Below are 27,561 nucleotides of genomic sequence, written 5' to 3'. Positions count from 1 at the left end.
ATGTCCCGCTGAGCCGCGAAAGCAGTCGACATGTCCTGCTGCACCGCCAAAGCAGCATGGAGGTCCCGCCGTGCCACTGAAGTAGCATGGAGGTCCCGCCGTGCCGTCGATGCAGCAGACTGGTCTGGTCACGCCGCGGAATCAGCAGAGATGTCGTGCCGCACCGCAAATGCAGCAGAGATGTCCTCCCGCGCCGTGGCGGCCTGGGAAAATCTCTCGCGGTCAGGTGAGGACTCTTACAGGAGCATGCATGTGATCGTCCATAGCCAGATGGATCAGATCTCCGGCTGGATGAAGCTGCATGACGAGTTGAATGCCTCGTTTGAACAACTCCGGGCCGAGCGCGACCTGCTGAGGGCGAAGATCGCCGTAAGGGCGAAGCAGACGGAGGAGACCGCTACCTTGTTGAAGAGGATGGGCGTCATCGTCAAGAAACTTATGGAAGAGAATGCCATGCTCTGCATCGAGCGCGAAAGGCTGGTGGAGGAATCCGCGGTTGCTGCCGAGCAGCGTATTAAGGACATGAAACTGATGAAAGAGATCATCGACGCTCGCCGCGAGAACTAGTCTCCATGACCTGCAGTGCATCAAGAAATTAGAGATCAGTGAGCGAGATTGTTGTATGCGTCTTCCTTCTTCTTTTGCCCTTGTGTATTTCGAACATAGCCACAAGTGGATTTTTTAATTATCTTCCTAGATATGCAAGACAATTATTATCACTATCATCATCCTTATATTCATTATGCTTGCTATAAATCGCAGTCGATGCCATATAGGTCTGTCGGATCTTACATCAAGATCCGTGCAAAACTCTCTTTTCAGATTTTTACTTTTCTCTCTTAAATCTCAGTCCAGTGAGACATAGCCACACCGTGAAACAGGGGCTCAGGCGCCATTAATGAAGACATTGGGAGGGAGGTGCGCGGCGGATAGAGGTCAAAGGGCTCTCCTCCCGATGAGCACGCGAAGGGGTCTAATCACAGGCCTCCCGTACTCAAATAGCTAATCCGCACGACACCTCCTAGCTAATAAAAAAAGGGGACGCGTGGCAGCACGTGATTGGTAAGTAGAACACCCACGGTTTCAATAATACTTGTGTTTCTGATTGTAACGTGACAACACTTGTGCCAAAATAACTTTGTTGATTGTTAATGTGTGCGCCTTCGCAAATCTTACAGCAAAATTACCACGAAATGTTGGTGCCATGTCATGACACCAAGCCAAGTTACATGATTTTCATGTGTGTTTTGGATTTACAGGAATTAAAAAAACCAATTTTCTCAATGTTTCTGGCCGAGCCATGACACCCAGATGTTTGAATTTCATTCTCATTTCTTGCATGGGACCTACAAATTTACCCGAGGACACACATGTGATTTTTCAACCAACTTTCGTGTGCTGGATCATGTGCTTGTATTCCAAATTTGAATTATTGAAAGTGCAACTATCCCTAGGTGGTTTGGGTAATTCCTAACAACATATCGCTCATTGAGCTAATGCTATTTCAAGATGAATATTTCAGGAAAGCTCAATGATTGGCATGGCATGGATGAGAAAAGTGGACCCCTCAAAATGCTAAGGACAAAAGGATTGGCTCAAGCTCAAAGCTCAACACTCTACATTTTATATTTTAGTGATCCAAGATCACATTGAGTCTATAGGAAAAGCCAATACTATCAAGGAGGGACGAGGTGTTGCTTAATGGCTTACTTGCTCAAAGTGCTTAGTGATATGCTCCAAAGCCCTCAACTACTTTCTCACATCCACATATGACCTAAACCAAAAGTATAACTCGGCCCTACCGATGCTTTCTATCTGGCGCCATCGAGTTCAGATGTCATAGCCACTACCACAAACCCTAGGCAAATCGGTCTCACTGATAGGGATCTCGGTCTCATCGAGATGGGATTGTAATCTCTCTGTTTCCCTTCGTAATGTTTCGGGACCACCAAGGTGAGTGATCGGTCCCACCGAGATTGCAATGTAAACTCTTTGTTTCCTTTTCGTAACATTTCGGTCTCACCGAAATGAGCGAACCGGTCCCACCGAGTTTACCTGACCAACTCTCTGGTTAGCTTATTACCAAAATCGGTCCTACCGAGTTTGTGTAATCGGTCTCACCGAGATTACGTTATGCCCTAACCCTAACCATATCGGTCCTACCGAGTTGCATGTCGGTCCCAGCAAAAATCCTAACGGTCACTAGATTTGCTGAATCGGTCCGACCGAGTTTCACAATTCGGTCCCACCGAGATTGGCAAGTTGTGTGTAATGGTTAGATTTTGTGTGGAGGCTATATATACCCCTCCACCTCCTCTTCATTCATGGAGAGAGCCATCAGAACGAACCTACACTTCCAACTTACATTTTCTGAGAGAGAACCACCTACACTTGTGAAAGTGCGTTATGTCAACTAGAGGGGGGGTGAATAGGCGATTTTTATGAATTCTTCACTGAGGAATTTGCCGGTGAGGAAATTCCTTAGCGAAGAACTATTAGCAGCAGAATAAATACTCAGAAGTAAGCATAACAGAATACAAGCATGGTCATCATGATGAAATGAAGACTAGCACAGAGTACAGAAAGCATAATCACAGGATAACACAAGATGAAGACAAACAGATTGAAGAAATTGAACTGAGGAAATTGAGAAAGTCTTCAGTCAAAGTCTTCAAACACAGATATGAACAAACACTCAATACAGTAATGAGGAAATGAAAGGGTTGAGGAAATAGAACCAGTAGGTTGGTGAAGACAATGATTTGGTAGACCAGTTCCAACTGATGTCTCAGTTGTACATCTGGTTGGTGCGGCTGAGTATTTAAACTCGAGGACACACAGTCCCCGACACCCAGTCGCTCAGCACGCAGTTCAGGACACCCAGTCCTCACCGTATTCTCCTTGAACTAAGGTCACGCAGACCTCGTCCAATCACTCGTGGTAAGTCTTCAGGCGACTTCCAAACCTTCACAGACTTGGTCACTCGGCGATCCACAATTCCTCTTGGATGCTCTAGACCTTGACGCCTAACCGTCTGGAAGAAGCACAGTCTTCAAAGGTAACAAGCGTCGGATCCATGCAGGATCAATTTCTTCAGTGATGCTCAATCACTTTGGGTTTGTAGGGGTTTGGTTTTGGGTTTTCCTCACTCGATGATTTTCGCTCAAAGTCCTCGGAGGATGGGTTGCTCTCAAATGACAAGTGTCAAGTTCTCTCGGAGCAGCCCACCAGCTAGTGGTTGTAGGGGGCGGCTATTTATAGCCTAGGGAGCATCCCGACATGATAAGACATAAATGCCCCTCAATGATATGACCGTTAGGTGGATAAGATATTTTGGGACAGCTGGCGCGCAGCACAGCAACAGTCGGAAATTTGACTCTCAAATTCCTCAGGGCTATCATGTTCCTCACTGTGTAGGTAATTCGCACTGGCGAATTCCTAACTCCTCAGTCAGAACAAATTCATCAGCGACCAGAAGAACTTCATCTCTGTCACTGAAGAAAGTGACTGAACTGTATGAGATTTCCAAAGGCTTCACTCGAAGGGATTGGTAGGTGTAGCATTTTGAGTTGAGCATCACATGGAAATTTTTCCTTAGTATTTCCTCGACCCCCTTTAATAGTACGGTGTTTCCTATGACTCAAGAAGGAGAAAATGAAACTACGAAAACAAGAGTCTTCACGCTTCATGTTCCACAAATGAATACCAAGTCTTCAAGGTCACACCAATTTCTTCACTTCCAAAGTCTTCAGAAAGTCTTCAGAATATCAAAGTCTCCAGTTGAAGAACTTCATTTTTAGGGGTCGACTTTCTCTGTAAGTATCAAACTCCTCATAGACTTATAGACCTGTGTACACTCACAAACGCATTAGTCCCTTAACCTATAAGTGTTCAATACACCAAAATCACTAAGGGGCACTAGATGCACTTACAATCTCCCCCTTTTTGGTGATTGATGACAACATAGGTTAAGTTTTCAACGGGGATAAACATATGAAGTGTATACACTAATATTGAGGAATTTGATTACAAGATATAGTAGAACCCCCCCTGAAGATGTGCACGGTGAGGAATTTGCTTTTGAGGCAATGCACATTTGAAGATTTGAATCATGGAGATCTCCCCCTATATCTTGTAATTCATACACGCATTTGATATATAATATGAAGAATTTGAAATGCATGATGAAATATGGTGCCTGATGAGATTTAGCATGCGTGCAATGTCATTAACGAGGAAATAAGCATGCAGAGCATAATGCAACAAAAGTATCAGCGCACCAACGGGTTTAAGATTACAACTCGATCCAAATAAAAGTTTCAGAAGAACGAGAGTTGTAACTTAAAAAAATGCCCTTAATATAGACCCGCTTGAAGACTAACTCAGATTTCTCCCCCTTTGTCATCAAATGACCAAAAGGATTGAAACCGAGGACTAACGCTCCTGAAGAATTTCAAGTCGATGGAGGAGCGCCAGCGTTGTCGGGGTTGTTTGTTGTAGCAGGGCCTGCCGCAGTGTCGTCCAAATCTTCATACTCATCAGTGTCATGCGATGAAGAATAAGAGCTGGCCACCAAGGAAGGAACTTTAACCTTCTTGAATTTCTTCGGTGGAGGTGCAGACCAGTCAAATTCTTCCTTGAGACCCATATTCTTCAGATCTGCAGCGATGTAGACATGAGAGAGAATAGCCCAGGTACGGTTGAAGGTTTCATGAAGGTAGTATTGGTTTTTCTTCACTGCATTCTGTGTTGAGGTCATGTTGTGAAGAATTGAACCAAACTGACGCTTGACACATTTATGATTGCGATCAACCTTCTGATGAAGACTGAGGAGTAACTCACGGTTAGTCATCACCCTGGGTGCTGTGGCTTGAGGATTTTGCTTGGCTGAGGTATTTGCGGCAGAGTCATGTGTGGTAGAATCATCATTGGTAGAGTAAGATGCAGCCTTGCGAAATTAACCATCCAATGGACGAATGGCTTCATCGATCACAGCAGCGGCCTTGCCTTTATCTTCAGCTGATGAAACTGTCCGTTTGAGGACTTCAATGGGAGGCAAGTAGCTACCGTGGTTCAGAGTGTCAGCTTTGTAATTCAGTGAAGATCTTGCCCTGATGAATCTCATAATCCAAGGAGCATAGGGCTTCAGCTCGAATGGTGACATAGCAATATTGGCCAGAGTCCTCATGAAGAAATCATGGAAGTTGACGAGAATGCCATGAATGATGTTGAAAAGCATATTCTTCATGATGCCAACGACTTCTTCATCATTTGAGTCGTGGCCTTTGATGGGACTCATTGTCTTCGTTAGAATTCGATATACAGTCCGAGGCACATACAGTAATTCCTTGACGAGGAATTTGGTTCGTGGGGCCTGCCTTGGCTTCAAAGGCTTCATCAACACTTGCATATAGTGATTTGAAAGTTCTGGTTCGTTGTAGATACAACGAGCATCATCAAGTGGAGGACTGAGTGGTAGAGCACGAAGCAATTCAGTTGCTGGTGCCTTGTAGTGAGTATTTTCAGACATCCAGTCTAATACCCAGGAGTTCACGTCTTCAGCGTCTCCGGTGATGTGCAGAGTTGCATAGAATTGAAGAATGAGTTCTTCATTCCAGTCACAGATATCAATGCAGAAATTCAGAAGTCCTGCGTCATGAAGAACACTGAGGACTGGCTCAAAGCCGGGCAGAGACTCCATGTCCACATGAGGAATATGTGCATGATCAAAGACTTTATCTTTGTTGAAGAGCACTGAGGAATAGAAATTGGCTTGGCTGGCAGTCCAGAAATGCCTCTTCCTTATGCGAGCAGAATCATATGGATTATAATCAGTGAAGAATACAAGCTCGGCAAAGAAATCTTCAGCCTTGAACTTCTGTTTGCTTGAGAATGGATTCTTTTGCTTTGGCAGAGGGGTGTCAGTGAGTTTCATCACCACCTCAGGAATCGCGAGCTCAGGTTCTTCAGGCTGAGGAATTTCTTGTTCCTCAACAGGTGCAGTCTAAGGATCAGCAGCAGCAGGTTCATCAGCACTCGAGGCGTAACTTGGGCAGGAGCACTTTTGCCCTCCAGCGGAGCGATTCCGCCGGGGGAACTTCCCTTACGGATGGGGAAACCAAAGATATCGTCATCACCAGGAACCCTCTCATCTTTGGGAGGTCAATCTTCATCAACATCTTCAAAAACACCATATCCTCTCAAACCCTAGTTCACCTCTTGTGTTCAGTCTTTATACCGGAACCTGAGATTGGTACATGTGGGTGACTAGTAGTGTTGATTACATCTTGTAGTTGATTACTATATGGTTTATTTGGTGAAGATTATATGTTCAGATCCATTATGCTATTTAATACCCCTGTGATCTTGAGCATGATTATCATTTGTGAGTAGTTACTTTTGTTCTTTAGGTCACGGGAGAAATCATGTTGCAAGTAATTATGTGAACTTGACATGTGTTTGATATTTTGATGATATGTATGTTGTGATTCCCTTAGTGGTGTCATGTGAACGTCGAATACATGGCACTTCACCATCTTTGGACCTAAGGGAATGCATCGTGGAGTAGTTATTAGATGATGGGTTGCTAGAGTGACAGAAGCTTAAACCCTAGTTTATGCGCTACTTCGTAAGTGACTGATTTTGATCCATATGTTTAATGCTATTGTTAGATTTTATCTTAATACTTTTCTCGTAGTTGCGGTTGCTTGCGTGGGGGTTAATCATAAGTGGGAGGTTTGTTCAAGTAAGAACAACACTCAAGCATCGGTCCACCCATATATCAAATTATCAAAGTAGCAAACACAAATCAAACCAAAATGGTGAAAGTGACTAGATGAAATTCCCGTGTGCCCTCAAGAACACTTTGCTTATCATAAGGGACCGTTTTGGCCTGTCCTTTGCCACAAAAGGATTGGGCTACCTTGATGCACCTTATTTACCGTTATCATTACTTGCTCGTTGCAAATTATCTTTCTATCAAACTACCCATTACCAACAATTTCAGTGCTTGCAGAAATTACGTTGGTGAAAACCACTTGTCATTTCCTTCTGCTCCTCGTTGGTTCGACACTCTTACTTATCGAAAGGACTACTATTAATCCCCTATACTTGTGGGTCATCAGCTATCCACCCAACACCAAAGGATACCATTGACATGATCCCGTCTCACATTGCATGTTTACCTCATGACACGTTTACTTTAATAAGAAGGTTTTTCCCTTTCAGCAGGTACCTTCGGTCGTCGCAGTGCCCTTCTTGCCGTCGGCCACTAGTGGACCCTTGTTGATGCCTTCTCGTGGACGCCCACGTGCGGCGCTTGGGCCGCCGCCTGGCTTCGGCGCATCTCGCGCTGCGGGCAGAGCTGCTGCCCCATCGGTGCCCAGCACGCCTGGTGGTTCGTCCGCTGGTGCAGCCGCCGACTCGACGCCCTCGGGGACCCCTGCGTCCTCAACCCCTGCCACGCCCGCGGGGACCCCGACATCGTCGGTGCATTGGCCCCTGCCACGTCCTTGGGGACCCCGGCGTTCCTGGTGCCCTCGACCTCTGCCATGGCCGGTGCCTCCCTGGCACCCTCCACGGGCTTGGCCGGCATGTCTCCATCACCTGGTGCTTCCACCGCGGTGGGCACATCCTCCCCACTTACGCCCGCCGTGGTGCTGGAGTTGCCATCACATCCTATGACGTGGTCTCGGGCTCACATCCATTGCCCGAGCTTGCAGTACTCCAACAATGAGTATCTTCTCGCTGTGTCTACTTCCGCGCCATCGCCGATTCCAGCTTTCGCTCGAGCCGCCCTCCGTGATCCTCACTGGCTTGCGACGATGCGGGAAGAGTTTGATGCTCTTCAGCGGAACCACACCTGGAAGTTGGTTCCTCAGCCCCCTCACACCAACGTCATCAGCGGCAAATGGGTCTTTCAACATATGACCCGTTTGGATGGCACCCTTGAGAGCTACAAGGCTCGCTGGGTAGTTCGTGGTTTCCGACAGCGTGCTGGAGTTGACTTCACCGAGACTTTTGCACTGGTGGTCAAGCCGGGCACGATTCGCACCGTCTTGCAGCTTGCGGTCTCCCTTGCTTGGCCTGTACATCTGATGGATGTCTTCAATGCTTTTCTTCATGGCCATATTGCTGAGCAGGTCTACTGTGAGCAACGTACCAGTTTCGTCGACGCTACTCATCCTGGTCATGTGTGCTTGCCGTCTCGGTCTCTCTACAGCCTCAAGCAAGCGCCCCGTGCCTGGTACCAGTGCATCGCCGACTTTCTTCAGTAGCTTGGCTTCTGCGTCACATGATTAGATTCCTCGCTGTTTGCCTATCATCATGGCGACACGACTGCATATTTGCTGCTTTATGTCGACGACATCATCCTAACAGCATACATTGTAGAGCTTCTTTAGCAGATCACTCTACGGTTACGTGATGAGTTTGCCATCAAGGATTTGGGTGCCCTGCATTACTTCCTCGACATTGAGGTTGTTCTTTCTTCATCAACAAAAGTATGCACATGAGTTACTTGAGTGCGCTGGTATGCTTAATTGCAATCCCGTTGCTACTCCTGTTGACACAAAGGCCAAGCTCTTTGCCCTAGATGGTTCACCCGCATCGGATGCCCCGTTCTATCAGTCCATTGTCGGTGCTCTTCAGTATTTGACACTTGCCAGACCAGACTTGTAGTATGCTGTTCAGCATGGGTGTCTTCACATGCACTCTCCGCGTGATTCACACTAGAATCTCGTGAAACAGAGCCTCCGGTATATCCGTGGCACGATGACTCTTGGGATAACACTGACATTATCTACTTCCATGGATATGATGGCTTATTCAGATGCTGATTGGGCCGGCTGTCCTGACAACATCGCTCCACTTCCGGCTACTGCATCTACCTTGGTCCCTCCCTCATCTCGTGGTCATCCAAACGACAACCCACGGTGTCACGCTCTAGCGCAGAGGCGAAGCACTGAGCTATCGCCAACGTAGTCGCCAAGTGCACTTGGCTCCGACAGCTACTCTAGGAGTTGCATCATGACATCTTGCAGGCTACGGTTGTCTACTGTGACAACGTCTCCGCCGTACATCTTTACGCCAACCCCGATCATCATCGTCGGACAAAGCACATCGAGCTTGATATCTTTTATCATGTATAATATCTTAAAGTTAGATGTGACAACATGCATTCTGCAACACTTATGCATTTTGGGCTAGGTACAGTCGTTTTGGGCTAATTTCAATTGTTAGATCATTTTTAATGAATCATTTTGGTTTGGGCAAGATATTGTGCCACTTATTTCTAGCTTGGGCCATGTATTGCCAAAAATTTGCACGTTGTATCAGTGTGGCCCATAATAATTTGTACTTTGGTTACGCTATCCACGTTGAAAATCATGTGGTGTTTTTTCTCAACGATAGCAATCCTTCACAGATATGGTAGGCAATTATCGAAGGCAGAGATGTGTTGTCATAGGGCTTACTCAAGAGGGTAGGTGATGACAAGACAATCAATATCTGGGAGAACAATTGGCTACTAACGGATTCTTCTATGTGACCATATGCTTGTTTAACACAAGACAAACCACATTTTTGTTTCAGAGTTGATAGATGAAATAACAACATCATGGAACCGAACTAAGATTGCCCAAACTTTCCTCCAAATTATGCAAACACAATCATGATTGTACCCATCGGTACAATGCACCAAGAGGATTTTTGGGCATAAGGCCGAGAGAAGAAATGTGTTTTTTCGGTCAAATCAGCTTATTGAATGTTGGTAACTACCAAACTGCAAAGTGAATCATGGACCGAGGTACATGGGGGTTCATCAGACCAAGTCAGGGAACAAAATTCATGGATAAAACTATGGTGAGTTAATGAATCGTTGAAGTGAAGGTCTTCCTTTGGCGATTAGCCCAATAGGCAATCCCTACAGCTGACCTTTTAAGCAACAAGAACATGTCTACCTCGAGCAATTGCCAAATGTGTGGAGCTAAGGATTCATGGTTGCATTCGAGATGTGTCTAGTCACTAGCTCTGGACGATACGGTCCATCACATAATGTCGACAGCCGAACCGATAGCAAGGAACTGGCTTTTCTCCATGTATGATTCATTATCACATGCTCAGGTGACATGACTTCAGGTTACCCTATGGGCTATCTGGTCGGCACAAAGAAAGATGGTACATGAGGGATAACATCAAAGTCCCCTAGGGACACACTTGGTCATCAAAAGGTTCATCGACTAACTGCAACTGCTGATAAAGACACCGATGCAAGTTCAGACTCGACCAGCTCCTGCTACAGCGCCTAGATGGATTCACTCTGAATCAGGTGTATGCAAGATTAACATCGACGGTGTTGTATCTCGTGATGGCATCAAGGGATCCTTTAGTGCAGTTGCACGAAATCACACTCGAGATTATATGAGCTCCTCTGTACTAATGATCAAAGGGCTCAGTGATCCTGGAGTACTCGATACTATTGCGTGCCCTGAAGGGTTTCGCTTGAGAGTGACCTAATTCTATCCCAGATAAAGATAGCTACAAATTGTGAAGTTTTGATCATTGATCTGCCGAAAGGAACTGTAGGAAATAACACATCCATCATTTAAGTGATCAATCGACAGGCATTAGCTTTTAATTCTTGTGCCTTTGTCCATGAAGGATGTCTTTCTAACTATGAAGCACATAGTTTAGCAAAGCACGCTCTTTCCTTATCACATGGGCATCATGTTTGGCTTGTGAATCCAAATGAGTCTAATGTAATCCCTGTAAAACCGGAAGTACCCTTTTGAGCTCGAGCTCATTTGAGCCCGGATGAACAGTAAATTCAAAATATAAATAAGAAAACTGATTTTTCTATGATATACTTTTACAAATGTTCTAAGTGTTCACAAATTTTCGTCATGAGATCACGTTTGTGGAAAGCATGGTAAAAAAACAAAATTAGTGCTCCAAAATGCTTTCGGAACTAGCATTTTCAGAGCATCGGTGTTGTATTTTTTGTCACGCCTTACATGAAAGTGATTTCATGATGAAAATTTGCAAGCACTTAGAACATTTTTCAAAGTTCACAAAAAAATCAGAATTGTTTTTTTCATTTGTTTTTGATTTTACTGTTCACATGGGCTTATTTGAGCTCGAGTTCAGATACTCCATGTCCTCATTAGGGCAATAAAGTGAGTGTGTTTCCCCTAAAAAGGGTTGGCTCTGTATTTGGGTTGATGTTCTGCACTTAGCATTTCACTACCGCGGAACTATTTAAATAGGTCAAACAATATATTCGAAGGACAAACATTTGCATCTGCCACTGATGATCTGACATGTTACTAGTGGCGAGCAAATATACCGACTCGCTACTAGTATTTACATTCTAGTGAATGTCCAACGGGTTTGTGTAGCTCTACGCGTTTCCTACCCAGCCGCATGATGGACAGTTCAAAACAATCGAGCCATGCATGGATGAAACAAGACTATCTACAGAGACTGAAGGCATGTGGGTACAAATCTTGCAGCATAAATACCTACTAAGACTTTGGCCCAGGTGAGTGCAAGGCCAACGGACTCGCCATTTTGGAAAGGGTTAATGAAGACAAAAGTAACTTTCTTCCAGTGGGTGAAATTCCTAATTGGTAGTGGGACCTCTACAAGATTCTGGGAGGACACATGGCTAGGGGAGACGCCTCTGGCTTTACAATATCCCTCCCTATATAATATTGTGCAACATAAGGAGGATTATGTCGCCATAGTATCGAACTCAATACCACTTAACATCCAATTTAGGAGATCTCTTGTGGGGGAACATTGGAACGCTTGGTTACATCTGGTACGTAGGTTGATTGATGTTCAACTTTCAGACCAGGCAGATAAAATTCGTTAGAAGTTAATCACAAATGGATTATTCTTCGTGAAATCCATGTATTTAGACTTAATATATTCTAGGCCATTGTCAAGGTCTGTACACATATGGAAGATTAAAGTACCACTCTGTATCAAGATCTTTATGTGGTTCGTCCACAAAGGGGTCATGTTGACCAAAGATAATCTGATGAAAAGGAATTGGGTTGGTAATTCCAGGTGCTGTTTTTGTGATCAAAATGAAACGATTAAACACCTCTTTCTCGAGTGTCCACTTGTAAAATTATTATGGAGATCTATTCATATAGCTTTCAACATTCATCCTCTAATGAGAATAGACACATTATTTGGGACGTGGCTTAATGGAGTAGACATACACATAGCTAAACATATTCGGATAGGGATATGTGCATTACTATGGGCTATATGGAACACTAGAAATGATATGATTTTTAAAGGGGCAAAATTCACTAATTTTTTGCAGGTTATCTACAGAGCTACAACCTGGATTTGTATGTGGTCGTTACTCACTCATGCATACTACAGGGGGCATATGGTTACTATGTGCAACCGCCAGGAGACGGTAGCACGGGCTATCTTCAGCCGATTTGGATGGCGAGCTAATAATAGGCTAGGTGTGTAGGTATCATAGTCTGTTCTTTCTCGCCGGATGTTGCGCTTCATTGCCGGATGTGGCGCTTTACATTTTTATTTTCTCCTTTTTATTTGCTCGGATTTTGAGCTTCCTAGAATGCTAAGACTTTGCTATGATTTTAATAATATGGCTGCATGCATTGACTGATGCAGAGGCCAGAGGTAATCCTCCTTTTTAAAAAATGTGTCGTGGTATTCTCACGGGAGGGGGGGGGTGCGATATGACAGATGCCACAGGGTGGCTTTAGGTGAGGCCAAGGCTTCCGCCGGAATATCCAGGGATGGGTATGTGAGTAGCACGCGCTAGTTTACCCAGGTTCGGGGCTCTCCAAAGAGATAATACCCCCACTCCTGCATGTCTGAATATATGTGGCATATCTGGTACAGAGTTGCTCCTGGAGCTGTATCTAAGCTCAGTACCATCGGCATTTGGCTTTGTATATGTGTGTGGCGTTGAAAGTGCGTTATGTCGACTAGAGGGGGGGTGAATAGGCGATTTTTATGAATTCTTCACTGAGGAATTTGCCGGTGAGGAAATTCCTTAGCGAAGAACTATTAGCAGCGGAATAAGTACTCAGAAGTAAGCATAACAGAATACAAGCATGGTCATCATGATGAAATGAAGACTAGCACAGAGTACAGAAAGCGTAATCACAGGATAACACAAGATGAAGACAAACAGACTGAAGAAATTAAACTGAGGAAATTGAGAAAGTCTTCAGTCAAAGTCTTCAAACACAGATATGAACAAACACTCAACACAGTAATGAGGAAATGAAAGGGTTGAGGAAATAGAACCAGTAGGTTGGTGAAGACAATGATTTGGTAGACCAGTTCCAACTGCTGTCTCAGTTGTACATCTGGTTGGAGCGGCTGAGTATTTAAACTTGAGGACACACAGTCCCGACACCCAGTCTCTGAGCATGCAGCTCAGGACACCCAGTCCTCACCGTATTCTCCTTGAACTAAGGTCACGCAGACCTCGTCCAATCACTCGTGGTAAGTCTTCAGGCGACTTCCAAACCTTCACAGACTTGGTCACTCGGCGATCCACAATTCCTCTTGGATGCTCTAGACCTTGACACCTAACCGTCTGGAAGAAGCACAGTCTTCAAAGGTAACAAGCGTCGGATCCACGCAGGATCAATTTCTTCAGTGATGCTCAATCACTTTGGGGTTTGTAGGTGTTTGGGTTTGGGATTTTCCTCACTTGATGATTTTCGCTCAAAGTCCTCGGAGGATGGGTTGCTCTCAAATGACAAGTGTCAAGTTCTCTCGGAGCAGCCAACCAGCTAGTGGTTGTAGGGGGCGGCTATTTATAGCCTAGGGAGCAGCCCGACATGATAAGACATAAATGCCCCTCAATGATATGACCGTTAGGTGGATAAGATATTTTGGGACAGCTGGCGCGCAGCACATCAACGGTCGGAAATTTGACTCTCAAATTCCTCAGGGCTATCATGTTCCTCACTGTGTAGATAATTTGCACTGGCGAATTCCTAACTCCTCAGTCAGAACAAATTCATCAGCGACCAGAAGAACTTCGTCTCTGTCACTGAAGAAAGTGACTGAACTGTATGAGATTTCCAAAGGCTTCACTCGAAGGGATTGGTAGGTGTAGGATTTTGAGTTGAGCATCACATGGAAATTTTTCCTTAGTATTTCCTCGACCCCGTTTAACAGTACGGTGTTTCCTATGACTCAAGAAGGATAAAATGAAACTACGAAAACAAAAGTCTTCACGCTTCACATTCCACAAATGAATACCAAGTCTTGAAGGTCACACCAATTTCTTCACTTTCAAAGTCTTCAGAAAGTCTTCAGAATATCAAAGTCTTCAGTTTAAGAACTTCATTTTTAGGGGTCGACTTTCTCTGTAAATATCAAACTCGTCATAGGCTTATAGACCTGTGTACACTCACAAACGCATTAGTCCCTTAACCTATAAGTCTTCAATACACCCAAATCACTAAGGGGCACTAGATGCACTTACAATCTCCCCCTTTTTGGTGATTGATGACAACATAGGTTAAGTTTTCAACGGGGATAAATATATGAAGTGTATACACTGATATTGAGGAATTTGATTACAAGATATAGAAGAACTCCCCCTGAAGATGTGCATAGTGAGGAATTTGCTTTTGAGGCAATGCACATTTGAAGGGTTGAATCATGGAGATCTCCCCCTATATCTTGTAATTCATACACGCATTTGATATATAATATGAAGAATTTGAAATGCATGATGAAATATGGTGCCTGATGAGATTCAGCATGCGTGCAATGTCATTAACGAGGAAATAAGCATGCAGAGCATAATGCAACAAAAGTATCAGTGCACCATCGGGTTTAAGATTACAACTCGATCCAAATAAAAGTCTTAGAAGAACGAGAGTTGTAACTTAAAAAAATGCCCTTAATATAGACCCGCTTGAAGACTAACTCAGATTTCTCCCCCTTTGTCATCAAATGACCAAAAGGATTGAAACTGAGGACTAACGCCCCTGAAGAATTTCAAGTCGATGGAGGAGCGCCAGCGTTGTCGGGGTTGTTTGTTGTAGCAGGGCCTGCCGCAGTGTCGTCCAAATCTTCATACTCATCAGTGTCACGTGATGAAGAATAAGAGCTGGCCACCAAGGAAGGAACTTTGACCTTCTTGAATTTCTTCGGTGGAGGTGCAGACCAGTCAAATTCTTCCTTGAGACCCATATTCTTCAGATCTGCAGCGCTGTAGACATGAGAGAGAACAGCCCAGGTACGGTTGAAGGTTTCATGGAGGTAGTATTGGTTCTTCTTCACTGCATTGTGTGTTGAGGTCATGTTGTGAAGAATTGAACCAAACTGACGCTTGACCCATTTATGATTGCGATCAACCTTCTGATGAAGACTGAGGAGTAACTCACGGTCAGTCATCACCCTGGGTGCTGTGGCTTGAGGATTTTGCTTGGCTGAGGTATTTGCGGCAGAGTCATGTGTGGCAGAATCGTCATTGGTAGAGTAAGATGCAGCCTTGCGAAATTGACCATCCAATGGACGAATGCCTTCATCGATCACAGCAGCGGCCTTGCCTTTATCATCAGCTGATGAAACTGTCCGTTTGAGGACTTCAATGGGAGGCAAGTAGCTACCGTGGTTCAGAGTGTTAGCTTTGTAATTCAGTGAAGATCTTGCCCTGATGAATCTCATAATCCAAGGAGCATAGGGCTTTAGCTCGAATGGTGACATAGCAATATTGGCCAGAGTCCTCATGAAGAAATCATGGAAGTTGATGGGAACGCCATGAATGATGTTGAAAAGCATATTCTTCATGATGCCAACAACTTCTTCATCATTTGAGTCGTGGCCTTTGATGGTACTCATTGTCTTCGTTAGAATTCGATAGACAGTCCGAGGCACATACAGTAATTCCTTGATGAGGAATTTGGTTCGTGGGGCCTGCCTTGGCTTCAAAGGCTTCATCAGCACTTGCATATAGTGATTTGAAAGTTCTGGTTCGTTGTAGATACAACGAGCATCATCAAGTGGAGGACTGAGTGGTAGAGCACGAAGCAATTCAGTTGCTGGTGCCTTGTAGTGAGTATTTTCAGACATCCAGTCTAATACCCAGGAGTTCACGTCTTCAGCGTCTCCGGTGATGTGCAGTGTTGCATAGAGTTGAAGAATGAGTTCTTCATTCCAGTCACAGATATCAATGCAGAAATTTAGAAGTCCTGCGTCGTGAAGAACACTGAGGACTGGCTCAAAGCCGGGCAGAGACTCCATGTCCACATGAGGAATATGTGCATGATTGAAGACTTTGTCTTTGTTGAAGAGCACTGAGGAATAGAAATTGGCTTGGCTGGCAGTCCAGAAACGCCTCTTCCTTATGCGAGCAGAATCATATGGATTATAGTTAGTGAAGAATACATGCTCGACAAAGAAATCTTCAGCCTTAAACTTCTGTTTGCTTGAGAACGGATTCTTTTGCTTTGGTAGAGGGGTGTCAGTGAGTGGCATCACCACCTCAGGAATCGCGAGCTCAGGTTCTTCAGGCTGAGGAATTTCTTGTTCCTCAACAGGTGCAATCTGAGGATCAGCAGCAGCAGGTTCATCAGCACTAGTGACTGGAATTTCTTCATGCACAGAGAGAGTGGGTTGAGTTTCTTCAGAGCCCATTTGAACTGTTGGTGCAGGGGACTGAGGAATCTGTTGGATCGGGGTGAAGAGAGGAGTATTGGGATGCTGACTTTCCCAAAAGTCATCATTCATCACAGGTGTGGTGCACCCTATATCCACATCTTCATCTTCAATTTCCTCAACACCAGCCTCTTCAGCTGTGAACTGAGGCATAGGTGAGGAAATGACTGGCGTTGAAGGGATTACGTCCACTTCAATTTCTTCATCAATCTGCTCTGACGAAGCAACAGAATGATGTTCTTCATCAGATCCGATTGGGATCTCATAGTCTTCTCCAAAAGGAACAAGGTCCTTTGATGGCATGGAGGAAATCGGAACAACATCAATTGGATTTTCGAGTGAGCCGGTCATTGGCTTCATTTTCTTCGCAGCCGAAGAATTTGACACAGCTGATGCCTTCCTTTTCTTCACTGCAGCTCGCTCTGCAGCCTTGGTCTTCTTCACATCAAATGCACATGGAAGAATTGGAGTTGATGTAGGTGCAGATGGAGCTGAGGAATCTGGTTGATTTTCTTCAGGCGCACCACTAGTGGATGCCCTGGCAATTTCTTCAGCGGCTGGAATGGGATCATCAGCCCTGGAACTAGCATTTTCATCAGTAGCCTGAACTTCATCAGCGGTGCTGGCATGTTCTTCAGTCGGCTGAGCTGAGACTCCAGCCTGAGGAATTTCATGTTGCATTGGGGCAGCAACATTGGTGAATTTCTTCATGTACTTTGGAGTCACATATCTGTATTCCCTCCATTCCCTTGCCCATCTCCGTTCAATCTTTTGAATGCGCACCTTGCGCTGATTTTTGTTTTCTTTGCCAAATTTTGCTTCATCAGGTGTGCAATAGTCAGCATAAATTTCCTCAGGGATTTCAAACACAGTCATAACCTCAGGTTTCTTTCCTCCTTTCTACGGCTTCTTACCGTCTGCCATATTCTTCAGTAGGAATTTGAACAATTGAGTTCTCTGAAGAAGTATGCAGTCTTTCTTCGAGGAACGCTGCAAATGAGTTAAGTTGATGAGAACCTCGTGATTCAGCAGCAGACATGAGTACCTGTGAACAGAGTACATGTGCGAGGAATTCGGAGAGGTCATATGCGTTCTAAGAAGGTTTTTCAAAAAGAATAAGTTTTGAGGAATTTGACCAGATGAACCTTGAGGAATTTCACTAAGCGTTCTTGTCTTAGGTTCCAGAGTTGTACAGATTGAAGATCCACACAATTAGGGAATCTTGAAGAAAATGATTTCTTAGAGAAACAGTTCAAGATCATATGATGTGTGTGGTGTTCGTATGTGTGAAGATTTGAAGAATAAACACCTTTGAAGATTTTTAGGAAAGCTTGAGAATCAACGCGAGTAATAAAAGTAGCTTTTAATTACCCGAAGTGAAGAACACGACGAACTGAGAAGAACAGATGGGAAGTTCGTCAGGTTAGATCTTCCTTGCCCTAACTCGGCGGAGGAAGACAGCTACGGCGGCGGCGGAGTGAAGATTTCCGCGGTCGGCGTGAGTACGACGGCGACGAGGTCGAGGCAGCGAAGCGCTTCCTCATCGGCGACGATGGAGTAGCGGCGGCGCTAGGGTTTGAGGAGCTCGAGCGGGAGAGAGAGGTCGAGCAGAGTAAATGAAGTGAGGAAGGGGTGAGGGGTATGTATAGACACGGTGAAAAACTGTTCGCCCGAAGATTTGGGACGAACGTGCCCCTGCCCATTCTCCTTCACGCGACATGTGTCACCCACGTACTGTGTAGTGGAGATCGTGTACAATCGTGGGTGAATAGAATAATGCATCGTGGGATGCGGAACAGTTTGAGCGGCAAAACCGAAAATTTGGATAAGGTTTGTTTTAAAGTTTCGTTCGCAATTTCTTTAGCTGACAAGGACACAGTGAAGATTTTGAACGAGTTTCAAATAGAACGCATATGAAGAATTTGTGAATAGACTGGGTTGAGTATAGCATAGAGGGGGAAGGGTCCGATCACATTCACTTAGCAAAAAAAACTTGAAGAAATAGCTATAAGTGAATGTTGTAGAGGACATAAACTCATATATATATATAGCCAATGAAGAAAGACGAAGAGAACAGTGAAGATTTTGCAAAGTTGAAGAATTTGAAAAACTGAAGAATTTCAAAACTGAGGAAAAACTCAAATTGAAGATTTTCAACTTTTTGTGGTGGCGTGACCCACCGTATAAGAATGATGATTTCAGACACCGCGTACAATTGTCGTAGGGTTCTGAGAATCAAATTCTTCATTAATTTCTTCACACTTAGAGTGTTATTCTTCATTGATCGAAGAGAAACGTTTCTTCATGTGTTGCACATCTAAGTCATCAATTTTGCATAAGTGTTAGGATGTGTGTCCTTTTCAAAGAACATTCGAAGATTCTAAGATATTTAGCTCACACCGCAACTTGCTAAATCTCTTCTCATCCAAGGGCTTAGTGAAGATATCAGCTAGCTGTTCTTCAGTCTTCACGTGCTCGATGGAGATGTCGCCCTTCAACACATGATCACGAAGAAAATGATGACGAATCTGAATGTGCTTTGTCTTCGAGTGCTGAACTGGGTTGTGAGCAATCTTGATGGCACTCTCATTGTCGCAGAGGAGAGGCACATTCTTCACGTTGACGCCATAGTCCTTGAGTGTTTGCTTCATCCAAAGCAGTTGAGCACAGCAAGAGCCAGCAGCAATGTATTCAGCTTCCGCAGTAGACAGTGATACGCAGTTCTGTTTCTTCGAGGACCAACAGACCAAAGATCGTCCGAGGAAATGACAAGTGCCAGAAGTTGACTTGCGGTCCACACGATCACCAGCATAGTCAGAGTCAGAATATCCAATGAGATCAAAAGCAGAGCCCTTGGGGTACCATAATCCTAGTGTTGGTGTGTGAGCTAGATATCGAAGAATATGCTTCACAGCCTTATGGTGTGATTCCTTCGGTGCAGCTTGAAATCGGGCACACATGCAAACACTAAGCATTATATCTGGCCTAGATGCACATAAGTACAATAAAGAACCAATCATGGAGCGGTATACCTTGTGATCGAAGTCAATACCATTTTCATCAGTGCATAGATGGCCTTTTGTGGGCATAGGAATTTTGACGCCTTTGCAATCTTGCATGCCGAATTTCCTCAGTACATCTTTGAGGTATTTCTCCTGAGATATGAATATGCCATTGCGCTGTTGACGAATTTGAAGACCTAAGAAGAATTTCAACTCTCCCATCATAGACATTTGATATTCTTCACTCATCATATAGGCAAATTCATCACTATAACGTTGGTCAGTACAGCCAAAGATAATATCATCAACATATATTTGGCACACAAACAGTTCACCATCATAAGATTTAGTAAAGAGAGTAGGGTCGAGTGAACCGGGTGTGAAGCCATTCTTCACGAAGAATTCCTTCAATGTATCATACCACGCCCGAGGGGCTTGCTTGAGGCCATAGAGGGCCTTATTAAGTCTGAAGACTTTGTCAGGATTCTTTGGATCTTCAAAACCTGGGGGTTGAGCAACATATACTTCTTCCTCAAGCTTACCATTGAGGAATGCACTTTTCACATCCATTTGATATAAGATGATATCATGATGATTAGCATAAGCAAGTAATATGCGAATAGCCTCAAGTCTAGCAACAGGTGCAAAAGTTTCATCGAAATCAATTCCTTCAACCTGTGTGTAGCCTTGAGCTACCAGTCGTGCCTTATTCCTTACCACAAGGCCATTTTCATCTTGCTTGTTGCGGTAGATCCACTTTGTGCCAATGATATTATGCTTGCGAGGATCTGGACGTTTGACCAGTTCCCAGACATTGTTGAGCTCGAACTGATGTAATTCTTCTTGCATAGCCTGAATCCACTCCGGCTCCAAAAATGCTTCATCTACCTTAGTGGGCTCTGTGATAGAGACAAAAGCATAGTGCCCACAAAAGTTAGATAAATGTGAAGCTTTTGAGCGTGTGAGAGGACCTGGCGCTTCAATGTCATCGATGATCTTGTCAACTTGTACTTCTTTTGCAACGCGAGGATGAGCTGGTTGTCGTCGAGGTATTTGATCATTTTCCTCAGCACCATTGTCTTCAGCATTATCTTCAGGTGCGTCAGCTCGACGTTCTTCGCGTACTGGAATGAATTCTTCAGCAAATTCTTCAGTAGGAATGACATCCTCAGTTGCCTTGAACTTGATAGAATCCTCAGGTGCTGGTTCATCTAACACAGAAGGTAGGTGCTCTCTTTGCGAGCCATTAGTTTCATCGAACCGCACATCTACAGTTTCAACAATCTTGTGAAGAGCGATGTTGAAGACTCTGTAGGTGTGCGAGTCCTTTCCGTAACCAAGCATAAAACCTTCATGTGCTTTCGGTGCAAATTTAGAATTGTGGTGAGGATCTCTAATCCAACATTTAGCACCGAAGACTTTGAAATAACTCACATTGGGTTTCTTGTCAGTGAGGAGTTCATAGGCCGTCTTCTTGAAGAATTTGTGAAGATATACTCTGTTGATGATGTGGCACGCAGTATCAATTGCATCAATCCAAAAACGATGAGGCGTTTTGTATTCATCAAGCATAGTGCGAGCCATCTCAACAAGAGTTCTGTTCTTGCGCTCCACGACGCCATTTTGCTGAGGAGTATAAGGAGCAGATAACTCATGAGTAATACCAAGTTCATCAAGATAGTCATCAAGACCGGAATTCTTGAACTCAGTTCCATTGTCACTTCTGATGTGCTTGATCTTCACACCAAAGTTGGTTGAAGCCCTCGAGGAAAATCGTTTGAAGACTTCCTGCACTTCATGTTTGTAAGTAACAATGTGTACCCATGTATATCGAGAGTAATCATCAACAATGACAAAACCATAAGAGATGCATCATTAGTGACTGCTGAGTAATGATTAGGTCCGAAGAGGTCCATGTGAAGCAATTCGAATGGACGAGTAGTGGTCATGATAGTCTTCGCTGGATGCTTGGCCTTGGTCATTTTTCCAGCTTCACAGGCTCCGCATAAGTGATCCTTGAGGAATTTGACATTCTCAATGCCAATGACATGCTTCTTCTTCGCAAGCGTGTGCAAATTCCTCATGCCTGCGTGACCAAGTCGTCGATGCCATAGCCAGCCTTCTGAAGCTTTTGCAAGTAGACACACGGCTGGTTGTGGTCCTGTAGAGAAATCAACAATATACAAATCTCCTCTCCTAAAGCCTTCGAAGACTTTGGAATTGTCAGCTTCCATAATCACAACACAGCGATACTTGCCAAAGACAACAACCATATCAAGATCACAAAGCATTGAGACTGACATGAGGTTGTATCCTAAGGACTCAACAAGCATGACTTTGTCCATGTGTTTATCCTTAGAGATCGCAACCTTACCAAGACCCAATACCTGACTTTTGCCTTTGTCAGCAAAGATGATGTGCTTCAGATGTGATGGTGATAAGGGAGCATCCATCAAAAGATTCTTGTCACCAGTCATGTGATTTGTACATCCACTATCGAGGACCCATTCAGTGGTTTTGGGTTGATCATCCTGCAGATGAATTAGTGTAACTTACAATCTCATATGCTTCATCAGTGAAGAATATGATATCAAGTTCATCAGATGAATTTCATCAAGCGGTAAACAGATATAGCAGTATGAGGACGTGTGAAATGAAAGTTCATTTCATCATGGTTAGCCTGCGTCCTTTCAGGCAATTTTGTCAGGTCCCCAGCAAATTCTTCAGACGTTAAGGCACGTCTGGAGACCTGACCCTGCAGAAGAGATTAGTTCTTTTTCTTCACCACCCACATCTGAAGGGGTGGCAAAGAGTTCATCACTCTGCGAGCACCATACGAGAATGGTGGCATAGAAGCCAAACCATTTCGTTTCACATAAGAGGGGTTAGAGTAAGCATATGAATAAGCAGAGAAATTCTTTGAGGACTTATGAACATAATGATTTGAAGAATAATGTGCATATTCGTAGCCCTTAGCTCTACCCTGCGAAACAGAGTTGTTAGCACGATGATAGTCATATGAGGACTTTGATCCATATGAAGAAGTAGGTCCATATGAAGAGTTTGTTCTGGGGTTCCTATTCTTCACAGGTGGTGTCATGAGGACATTCACCTGAAGACTTTCAACATAACTTTTGGGAACCCAGATTTTCTTCATAGGGGAACCGTTCCTGCAGTTTGTCCCAACATATCTAGCAAATACTTCACCATTCTGATTTTTGAACAGTTTATAGTTAGAGTCAAATGACTCATCATAAGAATGAGGAGATTCACATGTAAAGCCAGATAACTTGGATGGATCAACTGGAGGTCCCTTTGCAGCAACCCATGATTTTTTGGGGTACTGCTTAGGCTTCCAATATGTTCCATCAGCATTAAGTTTCCTCTCAAAGGCAATACCCTCTTTCCTAGGGTTTCTGTTGAGGATCTGCTTTTTGAGCACATCACAAAGAATCTGATGCCCTTTGAGGCTTTTGTACATGCCTGTCATGTACAACTCCTTCAGCCCTGCATCGTCAGTGATACTGGCAATGTCCTCAGATGAGGAATTAGTGATAGCAGAGGCAGGTGAAGAATTTGTAACAGTTGAAGCATTTGAACATTCAGGTGAAGAATTAGCAGATTCACGTTCAATGCACTTTAAGCATGGAGGAACAAATTCTTCCTGAGAAGTGCTGATTTGTTGAGCAAGTAATGAATCGCGCTCCTTCTGAAGATCTTCATAACTCACTCTTAGATTCTCAAGATCTTGCTTTCTTTGAAGAAATTCATAAGAAAGTTTCTCATGATTAGATAAGAGAGTGTTATGATGACTTTGAAGGTTATCAAACCTAGACTGAAGTCTCTGAAGATTTTCAGTCAGGGCTTTAGTGTGATCCATTTCTTCACCCAACATATCATCACTTTTGTCTAGCATGTTTTGAACCTTTTCAAAAGCCCTTTGTTGTTTTACAGCAATCTTAGCAAGTTTAGAGTAGCTGGGCTTGAGATTCTCATCAGATTCATTTTCACTAGATTCAGAGGAGGTGTATTTGAGTACCTTTGCACCTTTTGCCATGAAGCAATAGGTGGGAGCATAGTCATCATTATCTTCATCAGCCTTGTCGGTGGGGTCAGTTTCTTCAGTGTTGAAGATGGACTTGCTAACGAAAGCAGTAGCGAAGGCCAGACTCGCCACACCAGATTCGGATTCTTCAGACGCCTCCTCTTCCTCATTTTCCTCAGATTCAACTTCAGAGTCCATTTCCTTGCCAATGAATGCTCGAGCCTTCTTGGAGCTGCTCTTCTTGTGAGATGAAGACTTTGAGGATTTTGATGACGAAGATTTTGACGATTTCTTCTTCTTCTTCACATCATCAGAACTGTAATCCTTGTATTTCTTCTTCTTCAATTCCTTTTCCCACTGAGGACAATCTTGAATATAATGACCAGGTTTCTTGCATTTGTGGCACAACCTTCTCTTATAGTCACTTGATGAGGAATCACTGCTTCTTGAGGAGCATTTATGTCTGACCTTGGCGCGCAGCACAGCAACGGTCGGACATAAATGCTCCTCAAGAAGCAGTGATTCCTCATCAAGTGACTATAAGAGAAGGCTGTGCCACAAATGCAAGAAACCTGGTCATTATATTCAAGATTGTCCTTAGTGGGAAAAGGAATTGAAGAAGAAGAAATACAAGGATTACAATTCTGATGATGCGAAGAAGAAGAAGAAATTGTCAAAATCTTCGTCATCAAAATCCTCGAAGTCTTCATCTCACAAGAAGAGCATCTCCAAGAAGGCTCAGGCATTGATTGGCAAGGAAATGGACTCTGAAGCTGAATCTGAGGAACATGAGGAAGAGGAGGCGTCTGAAGAATCCGAATCTGGTGTGGCGAGTCTGGCCTTCGCTACTGCTTTCGTTAGGAAGTCCATCTTCAACACTGAAGAAACTGACCCCACCGACAAGCCTGATGAAGATAATGATGACTACGCTCCCACCTATTGCTTCATGGCAAAAGGTGCAAAGGTACTCAAATACACCTCCTCTGAATCTAGTGAAAATGAATTTGATGAGGATCTCAAGCCCAGCTACTCTAAACTTGCTAAGATTGCTGTAAAACAACAAAGGGCTTTTGAAAAGGTTCAAAACATGCTAGACAAAAGTGATGATATGTTGGGTGAAGAAATGGATCACACTAAAGCCCTGACTGAAAATCTTCAGAGACTTCAGTCTAGGTTTGATAACCTTCAAAGTCATCATAACACTCTCTTATCTGATCATGAGAAACTTTCTTATGAATTTCTTCAAAGAAAGCAAGATCTTGAGAAGCTAAGAGTGAGTTATGAAGATCTTCAGAAGGAGCGCGATTCATTACTAGCTCAACAAATCAGCGCTTCTCAGGAAGAATTTGTTCCTCCATGCTTAAAGTGCATTGAACGTGAATCTGCTAATTCTTCACCTGAATGTTCAAATGCTTCAACTGTTACAAATTCTTCACCTGCCTCTGCTATCACTAATTCCTCATCTGAGGACATTGCTAGTATCACTGACGATGCAGGGCTGAAGGAATTGTACATGACAGGCATGTACAAAAGCCTCAAAGGGCATCAGACTCTTTGTGATGTGCTTAAAAAGCAGATCCTCAACAGAAACCCTAGGAAAGAGGGTATCGCCTTTGAGAGGAAACTTAATGCTGATGGAACATATTGGAAGCCTGAGCAGTACCCCAAAACCTCATGGGTTGCTGCAAAGGGACCTCCAGTTGATCCATCTAACTTATCTGGCTTTACATGTGAATCTCCTCATCCTTCTGATGAGTCATTTGACTCCAACTATAAACTGTTCAAAAATTCAGAATGGTGAAGTATTTGCCAGATATGTTGGCACTAACTGCAGGAACGGTTCTCCCATGAAGAAAATCTGGGTTCCCAAGAAGTGCCTTGAAAGTCTTCAGGTGAATGTCCTCATGACACCACAAGTGAAGAACAGGAACCCCAGATCAAATTCTTCATATGGATCAAATTCCTCAAATGGATCAAAGGCCTCATATGATTATCATCGTGCTAACAACTCTGTTTCGCAGGGTAGAGCTAAGGGCTATGAATATGTGCATTATTCTTCAAACCATTATGTTCATAAGTCCTCGAAGAATTTCTCTGCTTATTCATATGCTTACCCTAACCCCTCTTATGTGAAACGAAATGGTTTGGCTTCTATGCCACCATTCTCGTATGGTGCTCGCAGAGTGATGAACTCTTTGCCACCCCTTCAGATATGGGTGGTGAGGAAAAAGAACTAATCTCTTCTGCAGGGTCAGGTCTCCAGACGTGCCTTAATGTCTGAAGAATTTGCTGGGGACCTGACAAAATTGCCTGAAAGGACGCAGGCGAATCATGATGAAATGAACTTCATTTCACACGTCCTCCTACTGCTATATCTGTTTACTGCTTGATGAAATTCATCTGATGAACTTGATATCATATTCTTCATTGATGAAGCATATGAGATTGTAAGTTACACTAATTCATCTGCAGGATGATCAACCCAAAGCCACTGAATGGGTCCTCGATAGTGGATGTACAAATCACATGACTGGTGACAAGAATCTTTTGATGGATGCTCCCTTATCACCGTCACATCTGAAGCACATCATCTTTGCTGACAAAGGCAAAAGTCAGGTATTGGGTCTTGGTAAGGTTGCGATCTCTAAGGATAAACACATGGACAAAGTCATGCTTGTTGAGTCCTTAGGATACAACCTCATGTCAGTCTCAATGCTTTGTGATCTTGATATGGTTGTTGTCTTTGGCAAGTATCGCTGTGTTGTGATTATGGAAGCTGACAATTCCAAAGTCTTCGAAGGCTTTAGGAGAGGAGATTTGTATATTGTTGATTTCTCTACAGGACCACAACCAGCCGTGTGTCTACTTGCAAAAGCTTCAGAAGGCTGGCTATGGCATCGACGACTTGGTCACGCAGGCATGAGGAATTTGCACACGCTTGCGAAGAAGAAGCATGTCATTGGCATTGAGAATGTCAAATTCCTCAAGGATCACTTATGCGGAGCCTGTGAAGCTGGAAAAATGACCAAGGCCAAGCATCCAGCGAAGACTATCATGACCACTACTCGTCCATTCGAATTGCTTCACATGGACCTCTTCGGACCTAATCATTACTCAGCAGTCACTAATGATGCATCTCTATATGGTTTTGTCATTGTTGATGATTACTCTCGATATACATGGGTACACATTGTTACTTACAAACATGAAGTGCAGGAAGTCTTCAAACGTTTTTCCTCGAGGGCTTCAACCAACTTTGGTGTGAAGATCAAGCACATCAGAAGTGACAATGGAACTGAGTTCAAGAATTCCGGTCTTGATGACTATCTTGATGAACTTGGTATTACTCATGAGTTATCTGCTCCCTATACTCCTCAGCAAAATGGCGTCGTGGAGCGCAAGAACAGAACTCTTGTTGAGATGGCTCGCACTATGCTTGATGAATACAAAACGCCTCATCGTTTTTGGATTGATGCAATTGATACTGCGTGCCACATCATCAACAGAGTATATCTTCACAAATTCTTCAAGAAGACGGCCTATGAACTCCTCACTGACAAGAAACCCAATGTGAGTTATTTCAAAGTCTTCGGTGCTAAATGTTGGATTAGAGATCCTCACCACAATTCTAAATTTGCACCGAAAGCACATGAAGGTTTTATGCTTGGTTACGGAAAGGACTCGCACACCTACAGAGTCTTCAACATTGTTCTTCACAAGATTGTTGACACTGTAGATGTGCGGTTCGATGAAACTAATGGCTCGCAAAGAGAGCACCTACCTTCTGTGTTAGATGAACCAGCACCTGAGGATTCTATCAAGTTCAAGGCA

The sequence above is a fragment of the Triticum aestivum genome, chromosome 4B (assembly GCF_018294505.1).
Source record: "Triticum aestivum cultivar Chinese Spring chromosome 4B, IWGSC CS RefSeq v2.1, whole genome shotgun sequence".
In the NCBI taxonomy this organism is placed as follows: Eukaryota; Viridiplantae; Streptophyta; class Magnoliopsida; order Poales; family Poaceae; genus Triticum; species Triticum aestivum.
Note: the sequence above shows the minus strand (reverse complement) of the source record.